Raw genomic sequence first — 26,563 nt, forward strand, 5'->3', positions numbered from 1 at the left:
TTGCGCGGTAATAACGGAAATCAAAGATTAACGTCCGGTTTTGGTCAATACTCAGACTGCGAACCCGGCAGGTAGCGCAAAAATAGCCCGCTGCAGTCTGGCGGTTATGACGTGGAAACAGACTGCAGCATTCGCGCGGTGCTGCGGCTGCAGGTGAAGGTTGTTTGCACTGCAGTTAAAACTTTCAGGCTAATATTAACGCGGTAGAATTGGGTCAGCGTTGCACCAACGCCTTGTGCTTGACCCGCACGGCGAGTGCAGTTTCTAGGCTAGATTCCGACGTCGGTGAATTCCGTAGCGACGTCACGACGCGTGACGTCCTTACTTGAAACCCGAGCTTTTTTATCGGTGAGTTCAAGACGAGCTTGGGAACCGGAACCTGAATTACGGAATACCTAATGGAGGCGGGAGAGAGAGAGAGAGAGAAAGAGAGAGTGAGAGAGTGAGAGAGAACGGTTTATGAGACGGAGAAAAAGCTCTCAGCCTCAGAGCCACCGGCTGAGGATTTTATTTCCTGTTTTCTTTGCTGCCCCTTTGATTTATGTATCGAGCTGCTCTTATTACGAATACAGATGCGGTAGTGGCGTGTGCTTGCACCCTGAGCTTTATATAGCTGTACACTGTACAGGCATTAAGCTCTGGATGAAATAATACAAACAATTTGTCAACTGGATAACACGAGTGGAACTGGGCCGGATATTTCCTACTCCCGGTTATTTATCGACATAATATTATATCCCTCCCGGCGTCGCTATTAACGTTTCTCGAGAAAAAGACTCAACCTGTCCGCCGCAGATGACCGGTCCAGTTAATTATCCGGAAAACCACCGCGCCAAAATGACTAAAACATTCGCCGCTCTCAAACATCGCCATGTACCGGTCGGCACAAGTTACTTTGTGCCTCTTGTGACTCGCAAAATCTGCACTTACGGTACGTGAGATATTTTCATATTTATTTTGTTGCTTCTTTTTTTTTTTTTCCTCACAACCGATAAATACCGACCTTAAGCAGTTTCTTAGAAGCAAATACGTCTCGTAGAAATGCAGATGAAAACTGGTTTCGTCTGGTTTTAACCCCCGATTAACTCTGCAATATTTTCAATCTGTTTGCGAAAATGTTCGTAAGCCGAACTTGACGGTTCTTGTCTTGATCGTTGTATATTGTAACAAGAATAAATTTCAGTGATTACGATATTTTGTAATCGATACGAAATACTGGGTCAAGTGGTCAAGACTCCCGCTTATACCTACTTAATATTAAAAGAGCTAGCTGCAGCTGGTTTTTAAATCGAGTGGCTGCAGACTAGCGGCGTCAGCTTATCGAGATTGGATTGTGGCCGCGATCCCGGCTTCAGTTATTCAGCAAAAGCCTCTTTTACTGCCCTCATTCATAATTTTCCCTAATTTTTATCCATTCTTGATTCGCTTTTAATTTATTTTCGCCAAGATCTACGGAAGAAAGCTGGATTTTCACCCTTGCAGTTTTTTCTTTGGCACGAAAGTGCAATTACACGTTTCTTGTGTTTTTTATTTTTTATTTGTTTTTTTTTTTTTTTGACGCTGAATACGAATCTGATGTCAAAAGCTTTATAAAACTAAAAACAACCCTGAAAATGGGATGAAAACGTGTTGAATTATCAACATTGTTTTAGACAGTATTCTTGAATGAGATTTTAATGAATATTTATTTTGAGACAGTACGATTTTAGGCCGAGAATAGGTGCAACCCTCCATACTATCTATATGCACCCCTAATAAAGATGAAAACTACCCCATGCATTGAATTGTGTAAATCTGACGTTCATTCCGAGATCTCTGTTTGTCAAACAACGAATTCCAAACGCTTTCAGTATACGTTTATTATATCAAATCTCTCCGCTAACGAATTACACTCATGAAAATATGTGTTTTTTTTCATATGCTTATAACAATTGTAAGCAATTATGGATTTACAAAAAATCGAAATTTGAAGTAACTGTTATACCTATAAGTGTTGAAAATGTATTTAATTATCGCACATAAAGAATTCATGGAAATCAAGTAATCCAAAGTCAGAGTGCCTTTTTGAAAATCACTTTATACTCGTTGAGCTGAAGTTTTAATCAGTATAACAGAAAACGTTAGGTTTGCGCCAAAAATGTATTCTGCTAGACGCTTTGCTTCTTAATTGAATGAACCTTTAGTTTATCTCTATAATTCACTTTAACGAGAGAAAAAAAGGATTCCCGGTCTTATAAAATTCATTTCTCATACCAAACTTGTACGTACGACCGACTTTAAAATTTCATGAATTTCATACAGGCGAAAGTGATTCGAATATAACACTTGAACCGATCTAAAGTGAACTGTAAAGACTTCAAATAACGTATCGTAAACCAAGTTTAGATGAATTCAAGTGGCTTCACATAAACGGAAGTGAATTTGAGTGATTCGTCTCTGAGAGTAACCACTCAAAAAACTTCTCGCATGGCAAGTGAAAGACGATTTTTTTTTTTTTATTTTTTTTTTTTTTTTCTCGAATACGGTATAATAATTGTAACGAATTTAGCAAAAAGAAGCGCATTTCAAGCCGTTACTCGTTGAGTTCCCGGCTAGCGTCGGAGGTTATTTCGACGGTGGGCGATTAGCATCGTCAACGTTTCGTCGTCGCGTTGCCCCAAAAACGGTGGGACTGCGGGGAGGAGTCTGAAGGGGTGAGGGTGAGGGTGAGGCAGGCGTCGGGGGCGCTCGATTGTTTACCCTCTCTCGCATTTACGGTACCACCACGCTAGGCTGTGATCTAGGCTAGGTCATCCGAGTCGCTCTCAGCCAGCGAGAGAGAGAGAGGAGGAGGAGCGAGGGAGGGAGGAAGAGAGCTTACGAGCTTTACGCGCCGCAGGGAACGCGGCGGCCGCTCAGCTCGGCTCGGTTCGACTCGGCTCTGCTTGGCGTGACGTCATTTGAGCTTTACCGGGGGTTGGGGCGGGCAGTGACGTCACTGTGAGCGCGTAGGGGCGCCTTTATCGACCGAGCAAGAGGGAAAAAGAAAACGAGAACGACGGGCGAGGGGGCGGAATTGGGTGGGGGTGGGGCTCTACCGAAAACTCGGCCCTGCCGCGAACTGCGCGCGTATAATCTTGCCCTTTTTACGCCCTTCGACTCGGCTCGCTTCTCTTCGGCTACGACTGGCAATGGGCGCGGGAAAACGTCTCGTGGATTCCTCCCTCTCGAAGTGTACAAACCCGAGAGGATGGGACAGGGATCTCATCCTCTTCGACTCTTGAACCTTTTCCTTATACCCCTCGCCTAACAGAAAGCTGCGCTATATCAGCTAACAAGAGGTAGGTGCAGGAATTATCCTTCATCCCTTCGACGTTGTTATGTCATCGCACGGCTTAAGGCATCCCGCCCCTTTCACATCCTGCCTTAGTCCTGCTGGAAGGAACGAACCTAGCCACGTATTATAGCGCAGAGTCACTCGAGTATTGCCCTCGAATCGAAACGAGGGAAAATAAAAGGGAGGTGAAGGATTATACTGAACCTGTATTTAATGCGACCGAGCATATTTTCATGGTAAATTATGCACTTTCAGTCCCTGTTCACGTACCTATAACTTTACTTTTCTCTCGTCACCGGGTTTTCGGTAGGTACGATACGATTGTTACGAGAAATAGGTGGATTTTTAATTTAAACCCCAGTTTTCGTACTTTTTACTTGAAACGAAAAAATAAATGGAATTTTCTATTGACAGAACAACCTGAATGTCGAATTTTCATAGACGCGAAAATCTTCTTCGTGAAATTTAAAAGTGTCGAAAGTTCAAGTATAGAAAATTAAAAATATTGAAGTTCGAAATTCAAAAAGATGGTATATAAAATGGTCAAAACGTATAATGGCAAAATCGAGAATCTGAATACGATTACAGAGTTTGATATTCTATGATCTGACCTTTCTGTTCTTTTACCCCTCCATACTTCGATTTTCAACATTTCAAAGTTTTATAAATCAAGTTTCCGCTTCTTTAAAAATTCAATATTGTAGCCCTTCGATTTTTTGATTTTTCTATACTTTCATCCCCGTCCAATTCATCCAATCGCTAATTCTAACTTGTTGTTTATCCAAACTTTCGGACGAACTAAACCAATTCTTCCAACGCCTGATTCCCCCCTTTCAAATCCTGAATACAGATCTCGTAGGTACTGTGCCAAATTCTATGGGGACTAATAAAAAATTGGGGAAATTGGATCGAGTTTGAGAGACTCTTGGCCACTTTTTAACAGGGAGTTGTAGAAGTTTGAAAAGTTTCGTGGCGCATCGCTGACCGAGTGCTCGATTTTTCATCAAAGTTTTATCGGGACTGGGATAAAAGTCTTTTCACCGGAATTCGCGGGTGTGCCGCGAGATCATGGCTTCGAAATTTGAAGAGCTGCGCTTTGTCGCCGTGTTCTGAAAATTTCTTTTTCGATTATTATTCACGCCAGAAAATGAATCAACCTATAATCATCGTCCGTAGCTATGAAATGAGAAAATCGCCCCGCGTCACTGTAAACCTGCAGTGTCACGCCTAGAGTAAACAGCGCATAAAACTAATTAAAACTGCTTCCATTTCCATAGAAAATATGCACAAAGTTGACGGTGTATAGTAATTAACACGTGACACGGTCTTGTAATTAAGATTTCTGCTCGATGCGGAGACTGAAACATTTTTTGAATCGGTTTTGTAAATCAATTTCAACCTCCGGTAACACGACTAACGTCCTATAATTATTCGACGGTAAAAATTAAGCTGGATTTGTGAAAGATTCGAAAGATTATCAAATTAAAATGTCACGCAAATGCAGACTCGTGACACGTGCACGGTGAGGATCAGAATTGCCGTGAATATAATTTACAAGAGCGTCGTTTAAATTTAAAAAATCAGCTTAAATTACGGCGCTCTCTCGTTTCGGGCTGCTGTTTGCGGTCTCGAGCTGTGGTTTGTGAAATACTCCTCTTCGTAATCCTGCAGAGAGGAAGAAACCTGCAGGAGAAACTCTCGGCGTTGAATTGCACGAAAAAACGAGCCGCTCCGAATCCCCTGAAATCTTTTATTAGTTTTTACCGCGGGCTTCGCCCACCTGCAGCAATTGAAACCAATTAATTTCAGCATGATCAATAATTCAGGAGATAGCTTTTTTTGTAACCTGGTTAAAACGGCAGCGAGCTTTTCGGACGTCTTTGAAAAAACACTTTGCAGGTTCGAAGAAATAAAAGCAAATTATTTTCACTACGTGTACGGTATCTGTTTATGCTCCTCTGATCGTGGAGGCGATTCATAGCCGAAAATAATTCAAACTCAACGACAGAGCTGATCTGGCAAAGCTTTCGCAAGTTTTAAGTGAGTTTTCAGAATTTTGTTCGCGGTTGCGAGATAGGAAGGAAGAACCGTGGTTCCATTTTTTCATTCACGCCCAGAAACTGAAACGTGCTTCGTCGACGAATTCCTTGACTCGTTTTCCTTCCCGACGATATAAAAATTCGCATAAACAGCGCAAATACCCGATTTTACATCTTTCACCGGTCGAAAAAGCTCTGGTTTTTCCCTCGCAGTTCGGAAAAGGACGCTGAAATTTTATGCAGCGTATATCCGAGATCCGCAGTCCTGGTTACGAACTCTTCCTGCCTGCTAAGCTTTTCATTTAGTCCTCATTTCACTGCCGGGTAAATCTCACGTGGTCGAGCAATTGCTCCAAAGTCCTGCAAAGCTATATCCTACCTACGGTGCTCGCGAAATCGCTGCTGCTGAGCTTTGAGTCTTGCGAGTCGACTCGAGACTCCGAGGAGTTCACGGAGTCCAGTAAATGGTCCGATGACCGCAATTAGGCGGTCAGTCTTCCATTCCGTCTTTATCGGGGCGACCGGAATTCTCAAATCGAACACGTACCTCACCCTTCGATCGATCCTCGACTCTCGCTACGTGAAACATAGTATAAAAGAATTCTCTCCCGGTGTGGAAATTCGGTCTCAATGTCAATGGTTCGTGAAAATGCATAGAATTCGGATGTGAATTTTTTGAAACTTTTTTGAACCGTCCAATTTTTGAACATGAAATCATGTCTCACCTATTTTTACAATTTTCTAGATCAAACTTGACTGGAGATTTTTTCTTGGATTTGAATGGATTGAGAAGGTTTCGTGAACTATCAAGAATGAATAAGCCCAATCCTTTGAATCGAAAATAAGGAAATGAAAAGCAGAAAAATCGTTTCAAAGAATTACCGATCATGTTATTTGCGCCGATGATGTTGGTAAACACGAATGAAATAACATTGTAACTATAATGACATAGAAACGAACGTGAGCAATGCTTGAAAAGGTTTTACAATCGGGACAGATAAAATGGTTAAATTCTGGTGTTGTTCGTCCGATTTAAATGTTTCGTGCTTCAAAAAAAAAATTTAGAGTTGTGATAAAAAATTTGTCCGAGGTCTGAAAAAATCACCAAGTCCTTTACGAAGTTTCGTTGGTAGAAATTCAGATCAACAGAAGGCTACGATAGATCCTTGAGAAGAGAAAAAAAATTCAAACCATTTTCGTAATTTCTCATTCATCATGCAGACGCCTCGAGAATCGTAAACGTCTTGTTTGAATACAATGTAACAAATACATCACGCTGAGAAAGCGTGAAATTTTTGGGGCGAAAAGTTATCCCCGCGTCCGAATACTCGTATCGATGTAACGGAACTGATTGCGAGTTCCGTAATAACGAAGACGGCGTAGTCGGAGACTCTTCGTTGGGGAATTTGAACTCTTGAGAGTTTCGGAAGCCTCTCCGTGACCTCTGGTCGGCGGATTTCGACCGTCGCGGAGTGCAAAATTGAGTTAGAAACGCGACGGACTACCGAGCGAAGAAGAAGAAGAAGTAGAAGAAGAAGAAGAAGAAGAAGAAGAAGAAGAAGAAGAAGAAGTAGAAGAAGAAGAAGACGACGGGGGTGGAACGGAACTCGCCTCGGAAGCACCGAAAGCCGCCGGATCGAGTCCCCGAAGAAATAAAGCTGAAATTATTGGGAGCGGCACGAACTCCGGGCGTCGTCGCATACCTCGGGAAAAAGGGAACCGGCTTTCAAGATTGAGGTCTGTCGAACGGTGATTTAATAATCCCGACCCCGGTCCCAGGCCGACCCCCGTCGACGTAGTCGATATTACTGTTTTTATTCAATGTACATATTTCCTGTCTCTCGTTTTTTCTTCCTCCCCTTATTCCCCCCCCATACACCCCTTCTCCCTGCTTCCATTTTTACTCCATTCTCTTACGGTCCTCCAGCGATATCGACGCAAAGCGGAAGCTGCGTATCTCTGTCGCTATATTCAAGCCCCTCGTGGTGCAGACTGCAGTTCCCACGGGATCATCTCAACGGTGTCCCGCATTCCGTTTTCTTCGCGATACGGTGACCTGGATGCCCAAACGATATGCGGGAAAATTTTGTCACGATTTTAAGGACGTTTTTGTGTTAAGAGCGAAGCTTTTTTTGTTTTTGTTTCTTATATAGTACACTTTTTGTGAAAAATAGTAACTCAAAAAGTGTTGGTGAACCGATGTTGAAAAAAATTGCGAGTGTATTTTAGAACTGGAAAAACAGTTTAAAAAATCGGTAATCAAATCGGAGATGCGATATGTATTATGACAGATTTTTAAACGGATATGAAAATAGATAAACCGATAAAGAAAAAAAAAACAAAAAACAAAATAAAAAAAGTAGAAATAAACGAGGTTCCACTCCGAATCATGCCTGAAAATCTTTCGCTTCGGAAACCGAATGTTTTTTTTTTTTTTTTTTTTGTTTCAGAAAAATCATAGTGTGAAGACGAGTCATTTAAAACATTTGAAAAAATTTTTCGGAAGCTTTTCAGGGGTCGTACTAGCGTATCAAACATCCTTGGTGAACTTAAAAAATGTCATGATAAACCGTTTACTGAGTTGGCGTGAAAAGCCCCGTAGACATATAAAAATTACACTACGTAACATATTAGGTTAATAGTCATCATATTTATGTCGAGTCAACGCTCTAATTGGTTATTTAAATTTTTTGGAAGAACTGTTTTACAGACGAAGTAAAGTGAAACGGTGAAAAAATGATAATTTTTAAACAACCAAATATAGGTAATAAAGTGTTTGGAGCTCTTTAGAAAGGTAACCAATGACACGGTTGGTATTCTTAAGATCTTACAGGTACAACTTATTGCGATCAGAAAGTATCTGTGAATAGTTATACAAATGAAAAGTTATCGAATCGTGTATATATACATATATATACATATATCAACGGAATCGAGTTAGCTTTAAATCGTTAATAAAACCCGCCGACTCGGAGCTTATCGATTTCCTATAACATTTTTGCAGTTTCATTATTTATTTTCATCATTCTCCCGGCGTCACCGCTCTTCATATTCTTTTTCCACTCGAGTCCCCTTCTTCTCCCTAGAATTTTCGCTTTTCACCCTTTGTTTTCACTCCTCCTCACCCTTCCGGTCCGCATCCCGGAGGCAGCGCAGTGGAACGCTAAGGAGAAAGATGACGAATGTAGTCAGACCCCGACTACAGTTGCCCCGCAAGTAGTGCGAGCTTTGATCTAGGCGGGCGCGGGCTGATGCGGGGTGGCGCTAAACCATGCGGATAGAATATGTTTCAAGCGTGCGCGAAGCCGGGATGCACGACTCTCGAGCTTCTGTCTACCCTTTTCGGAGAGGGGCGAGGGACGGGGGGGGGGTGGAGGGGGGGTGGAGGGAGAGAGTTTTACTCTAATGAACATTTTTATACAGAGAACCGACGGCTCAAAGGGCTCTATAGATGCTTCTACGCCTGAAGGTGCCGAGCCGAGATTTTTCCTACGCTAAAGTGATCTCAGCCGTATCACACGTGTACGTGTAGTGTATACATACCGATTTACACCTACGCGGTATGATACACCGTGTGAATTGGATCTCAAGCACGTTTTCAACCATTCTGTACCGTGTATTTTCATAACCGATCTCAAATGCAAGTGGGTTTTATTTTTTATTTATAATGCGTGTTTACTTGGTCTGAATACTTATGTATCATGTGTATACGTTTCAATGTTCTCACGTGAATTCTTTTTTCTTTTTCACTGCCTTCATGAAATTTGTAAAAATGAAATATAATCGCGTTCGATTTTATCATTTTTAAATTACAGCACGGCTTCATGTTTTACGCAGCTTGACGACGGAATTAAAAAAGAATATCTGGTTGAATTTTTCTTCGTTTATTTTGTTTTATAATTATGTGAAGAAATTTTTTTCGTTATCTTTGGTGAAATTTTCTTCTTCAGAATCTCGCGATCGTACGTAAGCGATCTGAAATATTCACTCATAGCCGGTATAAAATCTCTGCTGGCTTTATTTTGTCAGATGTCCTTACAGCAACTTATACGAAGAAATTTTTCGAAGAATTTTCTACGGAACGAACATGATATTCGACACACAGTGTTCTTTTTCTACAACTCGATCTCCTTCTTCTTCTTTTTCTCCTTATTCTTCTACTTTTTCGTTTGCTTTGTACTTTCCGCTTTCGGTACATATCTCTCCCCGTTTCGACGATATATTACCTGGATTTTCTTTTTATTTCTCAAGGATTACAGATCCGCCTTGGCGGGTAGGTTATACGTACGTGACTTTGCTGTCCGTCACTTTTCAATAACAACGTCCCATGCAGCGGACTTTCCGTCCTTATTTACGGACTTCGAGACTTATCGCTGTGTAGATACCGGCACAGAAGAAACAGAGCTTTCTTTCTCTTCGTCCCTCCGGCCGCCGTAAAACCTCGAGGATCTTCCTCGTCTGCGATGATCGTTCGATGCGGACGACGCAACAGATACACATGACGAATGTTTACGTAATTGCACAACGTACATACCGCAAGTATAAGCGTTACGCTCGATGAACGCCACAGCCGAACGAATCTGTTTCCGAAATGTTCACGTCGCGTTTATTCCCGAGGCAAGAAACAACTTGGCCAAACGAACCGGTCGTATCCTAACAATGCTCGAGCGATTTGACGTCCCAAATTGGTTCTAGACGAGGGGGTTGATGGTTGGGGGTGCAGCTTCGCTCCCCGGCATCCAGTCGCTGCGGTGTTCTCCCATTTCTGTATCCTGGAGATGCAAGCTTCTGGATGATACACAACGTAATTTCCCGTGCTTTACGTCTAGCCGCCCCACCAGCCCCCAAGCCAACTTCCACCCTCCCGCTCTTTAATACCTCTCTCGAGGAGCTAAAACGCGGCACAACAGACGACGAGACTGCGGCCACCTGTACTTGGGGGAATATTCTCGAAAGACAATTCTCGCGACGTGGATATTCTTTTGAAAAGGAGAAGAAGCCGGAAGGCGAAAAACAAGGGAAAGCAAAGCGAAGTTGGACCAGGCGAATGGACACTTCGTGTGTAAAATTCTGGTACCGGAGGGTGAAACTCGCAGCGCGCGCGAGAGAGAGAGAGAGAGAGAGAGAGTGGGCTAATTAAAAGCGAAGGAACCTGGAAGAGATAAGATGCAAGGCTCTATCGTCCCTGAAATAAACCTGGTGGGGTCGGAGCGGAAAAAAAAAAACAGAATGAAAATAAAGAGACAGGAGGAGTAAAATGACGGAGAAAAGAACAAAAAATATACGAATAGAGGAAAAGCCGAAGTAGAGAAGAGGAGAAAAAGACCGTTACATCCCCGATTCTCGACACGACGTATATTATCCGTCCTGACCCGACGTACGGCTACACATTGAAATGAGCTCCGCGTATTTCGAGGACTTTCATATGTCAGTCATGACTCTAGACGTGCTTCCCGAGAGAGTGAAAGAGAGAGAAAGAGAGAGAGAGAGAGAGAGAGAGAAAGAGGGAGAGAGGGGGAGTGCAATAATTAATGCAAAGGCACCATGGAACTGGGTCGTTGAATATACCGACCAATTTGTAGGTCAATTTGGATCTTCGCAATGAGCCAAACCGTTAATTGGGGTGCAGTCCCCTCGAATCGGGTTCGTTAAATGGAAAAACGGGATCCTAAGTGAGCATTTTTTAAAATATCAGCAAAACCGGGGCTCGTTTTCAAATCACGACTTCGCCCTGCGACTCGGTGCAACGGGTTCGGTCTTCTTTTTTTATTCACGCGTTTAAAACGGCGCTGCGCGAAGCGTCGACCGCCCCGAACGTGGCCCCGGGTCTGATCGATGGTTTCGGGTGAGACAGAAGCTAACGAGACTAAGATAAATTAATGCCTCGGAATTTCTCGGAGTTGGAAACAAACTCGTGGTTCTGACAATGAGTCGACTGCTCGAGGAGCGGCATCGCGCTTCGCTCCACACTTCCAGTTCTCCGGACCCTCTTCCCACTGCCGCCGCCATTGCGCCATGCTGGCTTAGCCTTGCATCAAGTTGACGTTAACAATTAACTCGCACCAACCCGGCGCATAATTTACCTGTTATATAATACCACTCGACCCGTTACGGGTCAATGCTTTCGGGATTAAGGATGCGGGAATTGTCGAAACGCTTTTAGAACGATGAGCTTCGTCGATCAGAGGAGCTTTCGCAGCTACACTGGCAACATTCGTTTATAAGTTACTTTACACATCGATATCGATTCTGAAGAGGAAATTTTGTCGGATTAAGGCTGAAAACGATTGATTGATATACCCGTGTAACAGACGCAAAGCCATATGTTTCGAAAAACTACGCGCAGCGCGTAATATTAGGAGTAAAATTGGCCCAAGTCCAACGCAGAACACAAGAGGGATCGGGGTTCAGGTATGCGATGTGTAAGCCAACGATTGAAAATTGAATATATTGTTTAGTACCTGTGACGTCGATACGTGCGGAGGATTCGAATGATTTGTTTTTTGGTTTCACGAAGAACGGCAATATATTTACTGTTCGATCCTTTTTTGCTCAGGTTGTCACAAGTCAGAAAGCCTAGAACCAATTTCACGCGATTGTTTGTCATAAAATTTTACAAATCTAATCGACGCAATCAGTTTTATCATCATCGCAGACTTCCCTGTACAGCACCCAATTTTTCCGAATGAAAATCCACTGGCACAGAGTTGGAAATTTTCGAGGAAGAGTTAAGACGCCGTTGAACCCGCCCACTGTCCATTAACGCTGCCCTCTGCACTTTATACGAACATACAGATATATGGCTGCAGGGGTCTTTTTATCAAGCAGCAAATTGAATTTCAACCTTCCTAGTCACGTGGATAAATCATAGAAAGTCGCTCTTCTTCTTTCCTTCTCCGTCTACCTTCGATTCTTGGTATCGATGAATTTCTTTCTTCTATGAAGCAGAACAAGGATTTCACCCTAACATTGCAATAAATTCCTCAAACTCGTTATTAATTACTGCGCAAATCGCTGAGCAAAGCAAAATCGCAATTCGCAGGGTGCAAAACAGAGACCGATATTGTCCGGATAATAATTTGTAGTTAGATATATTTACGCACCAGCTGTGAGCAGGTACATCGCTCTAGATAATTTCGGCGCGTTAAGTAAATTCGAGGTATAGAGGGATGAACCCTGCTCCCAAGAACGCTTAGCGAGAAATGTAATTAGAGGCACAACGAGGTTTCCGTTCGAGAGGCGAAATCAGCTGAACTCGTTGTTGCGCGTTACGTCGTAGACGAGAAAGGAGGACAGAAACTGCAGAGGAAACGCGATAGAGTTGGCGCAAATTTGGCCGGATATCTGCACCCAGCACGTGTGTGCTTTGGAATTTAATCGCACGGTGAATCTGCGGGTATAAGTAATGGTGCGCGGTTAGATTTGTACAGACGTACCGTGATTACTCGACGCTTAGCGCCTCGGCTATTAGGCGTCGTTGCAAACTCGAACAAGGGGCTGGGGGGGATTTTGGGGTCCATATTTTTACGCGAGAAACGCTTTAAATTTGATGTGCGATAATCGCGTTTGACGGATCGTCGGAATTAAGCTTTTGTCGATATGAAATCTGCAGGACTCCGCGGTTCTTCGATCGAGAGGATAAAGAGAGGGGAGAAAATGAATTTCTAATTTTAATTCCCCCGGCTCAAGATTCGCCTGAAGAATTATCCTCCCCGCCTTTGTCAATTTACTCTGAAGCGATGAATTTTATACATTCAGCAGAAAATTTATCTCCCGTCGTTCAACAGATTTTTGCAATCGCTATTCGTACGGTCGAATCAGGCTCCTGCCGGTGAAGCAGTTTTTAACTCGTTGCTACTCACACGCGCTAACCGAGTGGTCTAAAATCAAACCCCACTGTGCAATTATAGACCGGCAAAAGATGCGAAATTTCAACGAGCACGATGACGTCTGCAGTTGGTCCGGGGTGAAAAGAAACGGATGTAATAACGGCGATAAGGGGAGCGGAATTGAATATAAACTAAGGTAAGAAGAATGAGGGATAGAAACGAGGAATATAATACGGAATCACGGTAATGGCAGTGAATGTGTGCTGCAGGCGTCCGGGACGAGGATGAAAGAAAAAAATCCTAACTCGGTTCAAATAATACCCAACCTGAAATGCTCCACTTCCGAAAGTATGTATATTCCATGTATGTATAAATGTATATAGATGTGTATATACGTTGGATATATTCGCAGGATTCTAGAGAGAGTTAGGAAAACCTTTTGGGATGAGGCGAGGTGCCCGCTGCTTCTCGACATCGGAGCAAAGATATGATAACAAACTTAATACTTTGACTTGGTAATGTCATTCCCGGATTCGTTAGCCGTTAATGCTTTGAATAAAAGTTATACCAGCAACCTGAATTTGCTATCGAGGGTGGAGGGGGGGGAGGTGGTCGACAGTTTCACGGACAACCTACCGCGATTTAATTCAACGAATTAGGTTTTATTTTTTATTTAATTTTTCTTTACCCCCTCGCGACTCCTTCACCTTTTCCTCCATTCCTCTGTTTCTCTCTATCTCTACGTGTTTCTTTTATTCTTAGGAAAATCTTCGTTTTAATTTCGATTCTCTGGATCGTTCGAAAGCGAGTTCAAGTGCCGTTTAGGCAGGTATTAATCCAATTAGTAACGTTGCTGATTACAAACGCCTTCCAGCAAACTCGTGACGACAGCGTTGGATCCCAGGCGTTTGATCTTTATTAATATTCAATTCCGATCCTGGAAGTTGATTCTTTCTTCTCCGTACATTCCGTCGCATTTTCGCATTTTCTCCACGGATTTCGAGCCTCGATCAACCTCCGCACCTCAAAGACGAATTCACGCTACTCGCAAGTATGCGGGCGTTGACGTGACGCTAACTAGACCAGACGAGTCTGGGACAGAGTAGAACCATTTGCATTCGAATGGTTCTATCAGTCCAGGTTTCTCTTCAGTCGGTGGTCTGAGCCTGATAAACGGGAATCGTATCTCCGCGGCATTCACCCGATATTGGCAAGAATACGTCTTAGTTCCAGGCGGCATTAGTTCGCTTTTTCCTCCGCTTCCCAGCCGCGGTATTGTGGACGTCAATCCAGTTACAGGAATCTCAATTATCGACGCAGCTGCAGTCGGTGCATCCGCTACGCAAAATTGCGTGGCTGCAACGGTATCCCATTTCAATTCATTCGGCTTGCACGGCGAGTCTCAAGTTCTATACCCTCATCAGTCGCGACGTTACACGTCCCGTCGTTCCGCATCCGCTTGCGGATACTGATTGCCGGATTCTTTTCCCCCGTCCGTTGAAATGCAGCAGAAGTTCAGACCTCGGTCCGGCGCCGGTCGGAAAGCCGCGAACATGGCTTCCTAACGCTGACCCACGACCGCTTTTTTGGCCAAGCAAGATTAGAGCACCGTGTTAGGGGTTTTAGGGTAAGTTGTACGCGGGTTGCAGGTACAGACCACATCCCTCTCTCCATACATATTCAACGGTCTATGGATGTCCCGCTTGGGGGTAATGCTGCCGGCAGTTTACCGGAGATTATAAAACACCCCAGTTACTTGCCTCCGCGTTTCACCCTCCGAGCTGTGCCGGGCGATTAAAGCCACCCCTGACGTCGTGTGTTTCATGAAAGAAAAATTGCACATCGATTAGCTATTCGTTGGGTTGCACCTTCGGAATGATGGAAGGAGAACGAATCACCTTCCATCATTCCGGCGGGTTGCGGAAGTGTAAAACCGGAGATGGTCTTCACCGCGTTCTTGTACCTGTGACAAGTTTCTCTTTTACGTTGGATCGTGTCGCCATACCTCATACAATATACATACAGAGCAAAACGTTTTGGGCGCGGCTACGAATAAGAAAGGGAATGTATATGTCACGAGGTACCCGAATCCTCGACACTTTCGCATACGAAATTGTCGATGGGGAGACGAGGGCAGCCCTTCCCTCACCGGCATCCATTACGAGATCCCGGAGGGGTTTTACCGAGGGAAAGAGACTCGAGTATGTTGGATTCGGTGCGTTTAATTTCCAAATTAAAATGACTCTTCGCGCGATGATCGATCATACCGCATGTGTGTACGTTTCGTTAAAACTTGAGCTCATTTCCGGAGGATCGGGGCTGTCTATTCGTCTTCAAGATCAACATCGTCGCAGTTATACCATGAAATCTGACCAATTCAGATTCCCGGATTCAACTTTCTCCCGCACGCGTCTCGTTCCTGCATCCCAATCCAGATTTCCCTCCCAAGCGAACGCGCTTTGGATGCTGCAAAGCCGATACTCGAATCGAGTATGGTCTAAGGAACGATGCCAAGGGGTAAGGATCGCGATCCTCACCCTGGCGCCTCTCGCTCCTCTTCGTCCCGCTTCCCAGCTCCCGGTGAACGACTCGACGTAACATAACCCGTCCGTGACAAGTATATCGACCGTGGTTTCTTTGCCAGAGAGCATTGTCGTTCGGGTAGCGAAATGGAACACGGCGTTGTGTCTCTGTTGAGATGAAAATGCGTCTGTATAGGGGAAGAGCGGGGGCTGGGGAAAGGGAAAGGAATTAACTGGACGCCGGGATGCTCGCGAGTTCCATCGACTCCGAAGAGAGGAAATGGGAGACACGCTCCTTGGAGAACTCTGCGCGATCACGTGATTGCGAATTTTGAACACTGACAAAACTACGGCGCAACGTGATGTGGGAAATTGATCGAGGAAGAGAAACTACAGTCGATTTTTCATCCTACTTTTTACCTCGTGCAACTATCTCAGACGGATCTTGGGTGTGAAAATTTCCACCGACTTCCGAGCGGGAGAAGCTAAACTCGATTACTTACTGCACTTTGCGGCAACCGGGCGGTGAGATCTTAAATCCCGAGGTGTTTCAAGCCGTCTAGCCAATCGAGAATCCGATGTTTTCCGTGCGATGAACCGAGAGAGGTGAGAATTCCAGGCAGTCGCATTTCTCTCGTCGTCCTACCGATTATCATTCAATGATGACTGAAAACCTTGAGCCAATGTTGACTGGAAGATGATGAATCGAAGAACGAAGCTAATCTGTGTCAACTGATGAATAATTGGCGCGAACATTTTTAGGCGATAAAATTTTTTTAATCCAGATTACTGTCAGGGTTGACTTACTTTCGAGGAACACACGGAACGAGTTTATCGCGCTTCGGAAGCTTTTGCCGAAAATAAGGCTTCTCGGCGTCTCGCTTTATAGTTCACAGCGTCTTAACCCTCTCAGACTTGAGTTAAAATTAGTTCTCCGAACGTGGTTTGCCTTGAATTAGCTGACCTTGTAAATTCACCCGTACATAACCGAACTTCGCTTCGAGTATATCAAACGAAACGACACCCGGCGGAGGTTGTCACGGACGTATCAAGGTCCGCAAGCTCGCGTATCTCCTTCTCTCGCCGATTCACTCTCCCTCTTTTCCACTGAACTTGTCTAGCTATACGCGTACATACACGTTGTTATACGTATAGGTATACAGACAGTCGGGAACGTAATCTCGACAATTGCTGTTAAAGTCTCTCCTCCGTTTTACAGCACCCTCAATGGCACATCCAATCTTTTAAACGCGTGTCATCGTCACCCGGTGCAATTGCAGGATATTTTTTGCCCGCCGCTCTGTGTCGCGAAGCATTTTTTACAAGTAGTCTTTTCCGTCTCGTATATCGTAGAGACAACCTACAGCGGTGTACGAATATCGTGCTGTTACGCGTGTCTGCGAAGGAAAATTTCACTCGTTACACCGTCGGCCAAATTTCGCTAATGAAGGATTCGGCGTGCTTGTAAAGGGGCGTGACTCCTTTGCCTCGAGTCTCCCGTCTTAATTAACGCGCAACTTCGCCTCGAAATTCAATACACTCGCTCAGTTCCGGGCCATCAGATTCCTCCCATAAACGATCCGCCGTATCTCGCGATACAAATGTTTCTCAGACTAATAAAGTTTCGTCTCTTTTGTTTCAGGTACACCGCGAGGTTGAAGCGCCGCTACGCCAAGATACAAGGCACGTCCAGGGTGAGTTAAATCACAGCATTAAGCTCGGGCTCAACGCGGCTACGTGCCGAAGGTTCATGATAAAAATAACCGACCGCCCGGAATACCGACGTCCGTTTCCGCCCCCGCCATTTTTCAATAGTTCTCCAACTTGGCCAATGATCCTTCCGATCGGCTAGTGAAGCTTCCGAAGCTTCGAGGACGTCTTCGATTTCAGTTTCTCCCGAGTCGAGCTTTTCGGTCGTCCTTTGCACTGGTACCTACATTGAAAACGGAGTTAGCAAGGGTTCTCTTCCGACGAACGGAGGCTTTTCGGCGCGGCGGACGATCCAGGCTGGTTGGATCACTGGGTAGAAGTTGCCGCAGGGGTGCAAAATTTCCGCGTAAAATTCCGCGACATTTCGTCCCGCGATCGTCGTTCGAACGATGCTGAACTGGACCGCCAGTGACGTTTTAGATTCATAGAGTAATCCAACGCCGATGTAAATTGGGGGCTCGAGTCCCGCCTACCCGCCGGACAATCTGCATTCAAAACTCATTTCCCACGTCGTGTGGTTTGATTTATAGCGACGTCAAACGGGACCCACTGCACGACCAGTTCCCCCGATCCATAGCGGAAAAGTCGATCCGGATCAGCCCTTCGTCCCCGTTTCGTAGGATCGATCCGCGGAGCGAAATCGCGAGTCTCTCATTCTTCAGCCTCGAAAATCTGGGAGGAGAATTTTGAGCCGGGGCCCTCTTTCGAACTCGGTACGCTCCTGGCTGCCGCCCTTCTGTCCGATCAATATTTCGTTGGTGGGGCTGTGGGTCTTCGGGGGTGTTGGGGTGTCGGGGAACGGCGGCAGCACCGGCAGCACCACCGACAGCGGCAGCAGCCCCTAAACTGTCATGGCGCCGCGCATTGCTCCGAGACAAGCGGGCCCGGCCTTACGAAAATCGTTGTCACGTTTTTTCCTGCACCGATAGTGACCGGAAAAATATCCGCGATCCGGGCCGCCGAGAGGCTCGCGTGTCATCTCGCAGTGTCGAATTGCCTCGACGTGTTATCACCCTGAAGCCGAATATCACCCTACGCCCTGATCCGCCGACCGTGTCGTCAACACGCAGAAAATGCTCGTGAAAAAATAAGTGAGATTAAAACTGGGGAACGAAGTGATAACGGATAAGTTGTGTTGTGGGGTCATTTTACCGTACATTGGCAAGGTGGCGCAGTGAATTATCGGGGGTTAAAACGATTCGTTGGAATACGAACTCAATCTTGCAGTTTTTTTTTTTTTTTTTTTTTATCGTATACGTCACAGTGACAGATATCGTTAGAACGTGCACGATTCAAGGCCAAAAAACAATCCAGTAATTCTTGTTGTTCACAAGTGATTTTTATCGTGACTGTGAATAGTTGGGGTTTGGTGGATTCAATCCAATTTCATTGAACATTCATTGGCACGGTCTACACATATCTGTCAAGAGCAATAAACGCCGTCGTCACTTGACTGTGAAACGATATTGAAACTCAGAAACTGTCGAGTGAAGTGTGCCGCATGAAAAACTGTGTCATTCGTGCTGACACGAGTTAGATTCAAAGTCAATATACAGTGCATTGAGAGTAAAAGTTCAACCAACGCGTTTAGATTTAGTTTTACAAAAGTGACGGCAAAGAAAAAGGTCTGAAAGTGAAAGATATCGTCGAGTATTTCGAACTGAAAGTCATACCGTGTCCTTCGGTTGCTTCGTTCTGTGCTTCGTGATTCCACAAACTATGTCATTCGAAATAGAAAGAGCGCGAAACAACACGCTAAAATAGTCGAACAAATCTTTGTGCGGTGAATATACCGAGGTGGAAGAATGAGCCCAAACGGAAGCTGAAATAACCGAGGAAAAAAATGTCCTAGCGAAGGCAGGACCTCGCTTAGGTGTTCCCTTGTCCCTGTTCCATACATCCCAGTCCCCGGATCCCTCCCGGAACCCTCCCGAGCCCAACCAAATCCAAACTCCTTAATCCTGATCGCTGATCGTAGCCCCACCCGCGGTAAGAAACCACACCCAACCGGAAACGAGATCCGCACAACTTTCCAAGAACAAGATAATATCCGCAGGTTAGTTGCCGAAGACCATATTTACAGTTCATTTTTTTTCACCCTTACAATTTCACTCCCCAAACGTTTTCCACCCGGTGTAAATAAGCCCGCGTGATACTCCAGGCGTGATCCACTCCTCATGCTGGTGCATGCTGGTGCAGCACGCTGCACCGCATGGCAGATCTCATCCTAGATTTGGTTGGGTTGCGCAAAAGAACGGGGAGCTTGCAAGCCCCGCGCAGTTACCTTAAATAGCATAATTCGCTATTCACTTCGGCTTTCAGTCAATAGCCAGACGCGAGAAGATGAAATCGTAACTGTTCCCAAGGTGAAAACAATCAAGCCTCGGCGTGACTGACTGACAAATGACCAATTTATTTCATCTAATTCAATGACAGGACTCATGCTTTAAGCACTGATCTGCAAAACCGTGGCCGAAGTCTACAGGTTTCTCAAAAACGAGGATCGATTGGAAATCCATCGATCGAGAAGATCGTTAAACTTCAGTTCCACCCTCTTCGTAGTTGCATGCGGTGGATTTAGACTGAATTGGCGGAACTGGTATTAGCTATGAATTTATAATGGCGGAGTGCCGTCTGCGGATTAGGATTGCAATTGTCGAGTAGGTCGCACCCTCTTGCAGTCCCGACTTCAGTCGGTCACTTCAGTCCGACTCGAGTCCCTCGTTATGTCGAGGTCATTCGGTATTCAGTTTCCGGTTGTCCAACGTCCACTCGCGTGGAGGAGTGAAATTTATGCTAACTTTGCCGGCTAAAAATGTTCCACCTCCCTTTCTGCCCCGGTTGGGCATTAACACCAAAGGAGAAATATTTCTAGGTCGCATACATATGCAACGGAGATATTGATAATACATATTTATTAACCTCGCGTAGACATCAAGGGCTTGCAGGAAACTCAAAGTTGAGAGACCAATGAAGTCTAGAGCCCGTTTTTATTTATGTTCCTCGCAAGCTTGGCAAGCCTTGCGGACTTGATTTAATTTTCAGTTTCCATTAAACACCCTTTTCCCTTATCAAACGAACGGAGGCACGTGCCCTCTGATACCTCGTTACATCGCAATCGTCCTTCTCGAAACCATGCTTAAAACTGTTCACCTTTGCAGAAATACGTCACATGGATTGTAAAATTACATCGTCACTTCACTGTGGGCACTTGAAAATGTTGTCACAAAGTGTAAGAGTTAAGTCTCCGTAGTAAAGTAGTAAAGTAAAGAGTGCCTGTCTTCGAAGTGATACCCTGACAATAATCGATACGTACTGAACGCAAGTTGATCCTCCGCGTTTCCTGATCAGCATCCGATCAAAGCAGGCCAAAATTTTGTCAGGTTTCGTTCAAAGAGAGATGTTGAAATTGTTTATCGTTAGTAATTACTCGTCGGAAATTGTCGGTGAACCAGCCCAGACTTAACTCGAACCACATGATGAGCCGTGGTTTTTGCAGAGGCGAGTACGCCTTCCGTTTTCCACTGCTTAATGAGCATATCTCTCTTTTTCCTGTCTTTGCCTCTCTCTTCCTTTCCCGGGCTTCGGGTCCCCCGCTTTGTGTCTCGCTGTTACTTTGCACTTGCGTCGGATTGCGGTGAAGCGATGAGGAAGGAACGGAACGATCAAAGGGAAAAATTCGTTTTTCGAAGCCAATATCTCGTCCCGGCTGCTGAGGGACAAAGTATACCCATATTTTGCAAATTGCTTTTTCGCTAACTCGATAATAGCTTCGGTAAAAATAGGGTGTTGCCCTGAACTTACGGAATAAGAACTAATGGGCTTTGGGTAAGCCAAAGCCCGAGGTAGCTCGTCCTCGTTCCTATGCCAGTTTCATTTCATTCCCAATGGCACCCAGTCTCTGCCTCACACGTCGTTGACCGCAATTTTCTCGAGTCAAGCCGACCTCCGATCCTCCGCTCTCAGATTATCTCCCCGTTCATTCAACGTCTACACCTGAAACACGATTCCGGCACAACGAGAACGAGGGTTTTAAACCTTCGGTACCGTGCAATTCCCCTCGCTGGTTCAACCGAAGGTACTGTTTACCAGAGTCGTGATTTCCCGCACCGCGACCGGTGAAATATGGATTGTGAAATTACAGCCCCGGGTACCCGTAATCGAGTTGGCTGCGGAATAAGAGAGTCGCGTGGTTCGAGTAATCAGACTTAAGTTCCGCTACGCAAATCCCGGAATATGCGACTACTCCGGTCCCCGTTCACCGGCAGGTATACGAGATTGTATTGTTGTTGATAATTCCGGTAACGATTGCTGTCGTTAACTCTTACGAGCACACAACTTGTCCCTCCACGTTACTCGAGAGGCGTACATATTCCTCTGGTACCTTATACGTGTTTCTCTACCTACTTCCCAACGCCTGACGTTAACTCATACTTTACGACGTGATCATTGTTCCCGGTTTTGCACTCGCCGTGTTCCGACGATCCCTGAACGCGTCACCGTTCCAAGGAAATTACAGTTCAAATATGATACCGTCCAACATGCACTTTGCTTCAAAAGCACAAAAAGGTACTTACGTATGTACCTGATCGAGGGTATCGGTTGGATCCTACTCGGAAATAAATCTTGAGAGTGAAATAATCCAGACAACTTTACGTGGTTTTGAAGTGATCGTTTTGCCGTCTTTAAAAGACGCGCAGCATCAAATAATTTGTACCGACGAGTTACCTTTACATAACTTCAAATAGGTTTCGTTGAAGCCTGATAAGTTCAGCTAACTTCAAATGACTCAACCTGACTTGACTTTAGATGTCACACGACCTTAAGCTGCAGTAGCAAAGGACTTCACGCCGAGTATATACCTGACTTCAAGAACGGTTAACCACTCGGTGAACAGTTTCCTGGCAGCTGTATACCAACTAAGCAAGTTTCGTGTCGATCCAGTTGATCGTAGGTATGTTTCTACTTTCGAATATAACTGGAGGGATGTGAATAGTGCCGTTCGAACCACTTTGCCCTTGGATTTGAGAATTGAGAGCAGAGCTTTTCTTCGGAATGATTAACCCTCTCGCGTACGCGCGGCAGGGTTCAAGTTCCTCTTCTTTCCTACGTCGGCGATGAAAGTGATCGAGAGGCCGATTTCCTTCGCCGGTTGCAAAACGCCGTGAGAATTGTTGAAAATTTACCCACGTCAACGGCGCGGCGTCGCGGCGTTTCCGATCCCAACGTCGCTCGGCACCCGCGGGGTTATAATACATCGCCCGACGTCAACCCCGTCACTAATCCCCGCAACTATATCTGAAATTGATCTCCAAAGGAAACGCCTCGACGCCGAATAGGCACCCCGAGAGTTGGCGCGGCAGTCGATCATTCCGTCACTCAGACCTCGCTTCGACTCCGTCCCGGTTAGCAAATATTAAAGGAATTCAAGTCGAGTCGCGTGAACGGCTGATTAACGAGCCGGTCAAATGATTCCCTTCGCAAACGTCACGTCTCCGCAGACCAAAGATCCTCCGGCATGTTCAATGGGTTTTCACCGAGGGCCAAAATCTATTCCGGGCGTGGCCTGCGCCCGGAGAATACCTGATTTCGCTTGGATCCTGCGGACCTCCAAGCGACCCAAACCGCCAGGACGACCCGCGGACACGCGAACCAGCGATCCTCTCAATTGGGATCCACCTCGAACTTCGCCCTCCCCTCCGGAATCTTCATTCAGTCCTCGTCATTCGCCGTTTCGCGGGTTCTTCCGGGTGAATTTTTCCCTCATTTTCCAACGAACAACTCCGAACCTGATCATGCCTCCAGTGGCAACAATTGCTTCGACAAATATTACATCCCGTGGTATTTCACTCGTAAAACTGAATCGACAGCGGGAACCGCGACTTGAGAGTAAAGGAAAATCATCCGGATCGATAGGAACGAGGATAAGAGAACTCCGAGGATCGATTCCGTTCTAGAAACGGGAATATGTTTGCTCCGTTGGTTTGTGGACCGACTGCCGTGGATAATTCGGTTCAAGTATGAACTGAAGAAAATGAAACGAAGTCTTGTAAAACGAAGAGAGTGAACGATAAATATTGCTTCGGCAAACAGTTCCATCATTCTCCGGGGCGACGGTTCTCATTGATCTCTTCTCTTCACTACAAATTGTTCAGAGGACACCTAACGCGATGGTACGCAAACAGGTTCACAGCGCGCGTCCTCACTCCAGAATATCCACCTGTGAAACCGAACCACATACGTGCACCGTATGCAAATATCGGCTTCAGGCTCAAGTGCCGCCTCCGATGAATTTCCGGTTCCGGAAGCCAGCCTCGACAGCAACGTTCGCCGCATGTCAGGGTCGGCAGTCTCGTGCCCGTGAGCAAGCGGAGAGGCGGACGAAGTGGCGAGCTTTAAAGGCGTACAAAAGCGTCTCGAGTTTTCTACGCTCCTCGTCTTGGAGACACTAGGGCTTGTGGACGGGCGTGTAACAAGTTCGAGTGCTTAAACAGCGCGGATGCGTCTGTCTCTGTATTCTCGACGAAGAGGAAGACAGAAGAGGCACGTCTTCAAAGTTTGCATTATTCCTCCGGGCATTCTGCGTCGAGGAGAGGTCAAGTGGACAATCTGTTCTTCAAGTTCAGCTGTTTGCTCTGCGTTTCTGTTGCAGCTGCCTGCAGCCCCCTTTCTCGTCCGGTAATTGCTGCAGCGCCGATGAAAATGCCTGTGCAGTTGCCGCCGCTCGGGGTGCAAATTCGAAAAATTTAAACAATTTGCCCCCGGAGGTATCGCGAGTCGAGTTTTATACCGTTATGCTATTGCCTCGTTCGTGTGTCTGAAAAGCCGCCCTAGGTTTGGTGAAGAATGGAAATAATTAAGAAAAGCATGGACTCTAATGAGGGTAAATTTAATTAGGGAGTGCTTCTCAGTTTTATTGCTTTTTCTCTCGCCGGTTCGCGATGTGGAAAATAATGAGAGAAAATGGAGAAAGAAGAAAAATTCTCATTTCAAATACCTAAATTAGCACAAATGTTCTTACTCGACTTAGAGAAAACGCGCCGGGTGGTGGTGAGAAATACAAGAAACAAAGGTGAAAATAAATGTCATACAACCCAGTGAATAATGAAGTTTGCTGGATCATATACATAACTTGCACTCTGGAATTACTCAGCCATTTTTGCAACTTTTTCCGGACGAGATTCAAGCCTCGTCTTTTTGATTTACCAGATTACCTCGCAACTTGATGTCTGTACCTGTAAGTAGAAACATTCTGATCACCGCTAGTCACTCTTTACGATTTTCAGCCAAAATGATCGTCAAGTTCTTCCGTCTCTTGATCTCTGAAAATTTTGCATATTTTTCATAACAGCGGATGAAAATGTATGCGAGTTTAACTGATTACTCGAATTCTTTTGCAATGCTCACAATCGCTCGTGTACATCTATTTATATAGGTATATATCTATGTATTGTCTATATACGAGTACATATACTTGAGGAAAATTACATTTGCATGGACGGTAGGAAGTGAGGCAGTAAGGGAAATCCTCTTAGGGTATAATCGTTGAAAGTTTCAGGTGGGGCAGAGGAGCGAAATAAAAACCGTTTCCATCGATCGATCTGCCCCGTAATTAGAGAATAAGATCGAACCGGAGGTGCTTGGGAAAGTTCGGAAATCCGGTAGCAAGCTTTATTACAGTTTAACCTGACTCGCTCTACTCCTTAACTCGGGACGGTAACAGGATTCCAAGAAACTATCCAACCCCAAGTATCAACGATGAGTTCAACAAGACAATTTCATATAATCCTTTCCCCGCCGTTCTTCTTCAGCTTCTGCAATCTTTTTTCCTACAATGTAACTACATCCGAGTTATTTGAGAAGAGGAAACGATGCTTGCGAACCTTGAGTACACAATTATCCAAATGTCTCGCGGGTTATTTAGGTTCGAACTTTCAACCCAGACTACTAAAAATGATTCCCATTAAATTCCGATAACCAATTATATCATCGTTGACATTTCGCCTAAAATTCGCTGGATTTACCGCATCCACAAAATCCTAAATCGGGGTTCATCATCCACGAGGTCAATAAATGACCGGAGTCCCTTATACAGGGTTTGCGTACAGTAGCGTGCGTCTATCTTTCGGCAAACAGTTCGTTAGAGAAATTCGAGCATATGGATGCATGTTTGCAGGGTAGCAGCGCGGTCGGCGAATTCAACGGTTTGTTCGACTGCATTATTCAGTTCGGATTCAGTTGACGAAAGTGGTAATGGGTGGAGCCCCTATAACGTACCATTGTGTGGACAAATGGATGCCTAACTAACCTGCGACGTCTAATAATTTCGAGTTTATCTATGTAAAGCAAGTAAATATGAAGGTACACACGGGTTCCCATATGTCTCCCCATTGTCCCGAGGAGCCAACTCCGCTCGAGATAATTCTCGAGCTGTTCCGAAACTGGTGTGTGTGTGCCTCGGGATGCAGCCTCGAAGAGGAAAAGCCGCGGTGAATGGAGTCCCTCCACATTTTACGAGTACAGCTACTCCGAGTCGATGTAACCCTGCTTTACACTCCCGCATCGAGGACACTGTATACGACAGTAGACCAGGACAAACAAGGACATGCACCCAACTTTCCACCTTCGTGTCATTTCCCTGGCCGATCAGTAGCGCAGTTCACTTGTTAAGGTTCGGAGGAAAATGGACCGGAGTAACGTTCTCGGTGAAACTGTGCAAAAGCATCCCTTTCCAATGTCGACGTGCAACTCGAGCAAACGCACCGTCGTTTTTCGTCTTTATATAATTGATCCCACTTTCTATCTCTACCTATCTCCGCTTCGACAAAAGCTCAACTCAACCTTTGCCGAAGAGTTCATCTAGTGAATCGAATGAGTGGTGCCGGAAATCGGAAAGAGTGCACTTTGAACGCTCCGACTTTGTGCCTCGGCCGAATGGACGGGGGAAAATAGTTCTTGAGGATCGTTCGAGCTCCTGTTTCGCAATAACCGGAGGTGAAAATTTCCTCGAAGCTCATGAGAAGACGGACGAATAAACTTAGGTACCCAACCAGCAACGGACGGGACCGTCTCTTCTCCTTCCGTTCCGACGCGACGTCTCCGTCTGTCGAATGACAGCCCCCGCCTATTTCTACACGCGGATTCTGA

General features: G+C 45.3%; 1 protein-coding gene across 16 annotated transcripts in view; it reads left to right on the forward strand.

Moving 5' to 3' along the window:
* Positions 1 to 26,563, forward strand: part of LOC107226566 (protein turtle) — a 164,784-nt gene that overhangs the window by 89,911 nt on the left and 48,310 nt on the right. For 15 of the 16 annotated variants that reach the window (XR_006903283.1, XM_046733920.1, XM_046733925.1 and 12 more), the window contains exon 4: positions 17,349 to 17,400. The gene's annotated coding sequence lies outside the window, so the exon portion shown is untranslated. Of the gene's footprint in view, positions 1 to 17,348; positions 17,401 to 18,283; positions 19,473 to 26,563 lie in introns of those variants that run through there. The other variant, XM_046733921.1, reaches the window with a different exon arrangement.

This window comes from Neodiprion lecontei, chromosome 3 (assembly GCF_021901455.1).
Source record: "Neodiprion lecontei isolate iyNeoLeco1 chromosome 3, iyNeoLeco1.1, whole genome shotgun sequence".
Lineage (NCBI taxonomy): Eukaryota > Metazoa > Arthropoda > Insecta > Hymenoptera > Diprionidae > Neodiprion > Neodiprion lecontei.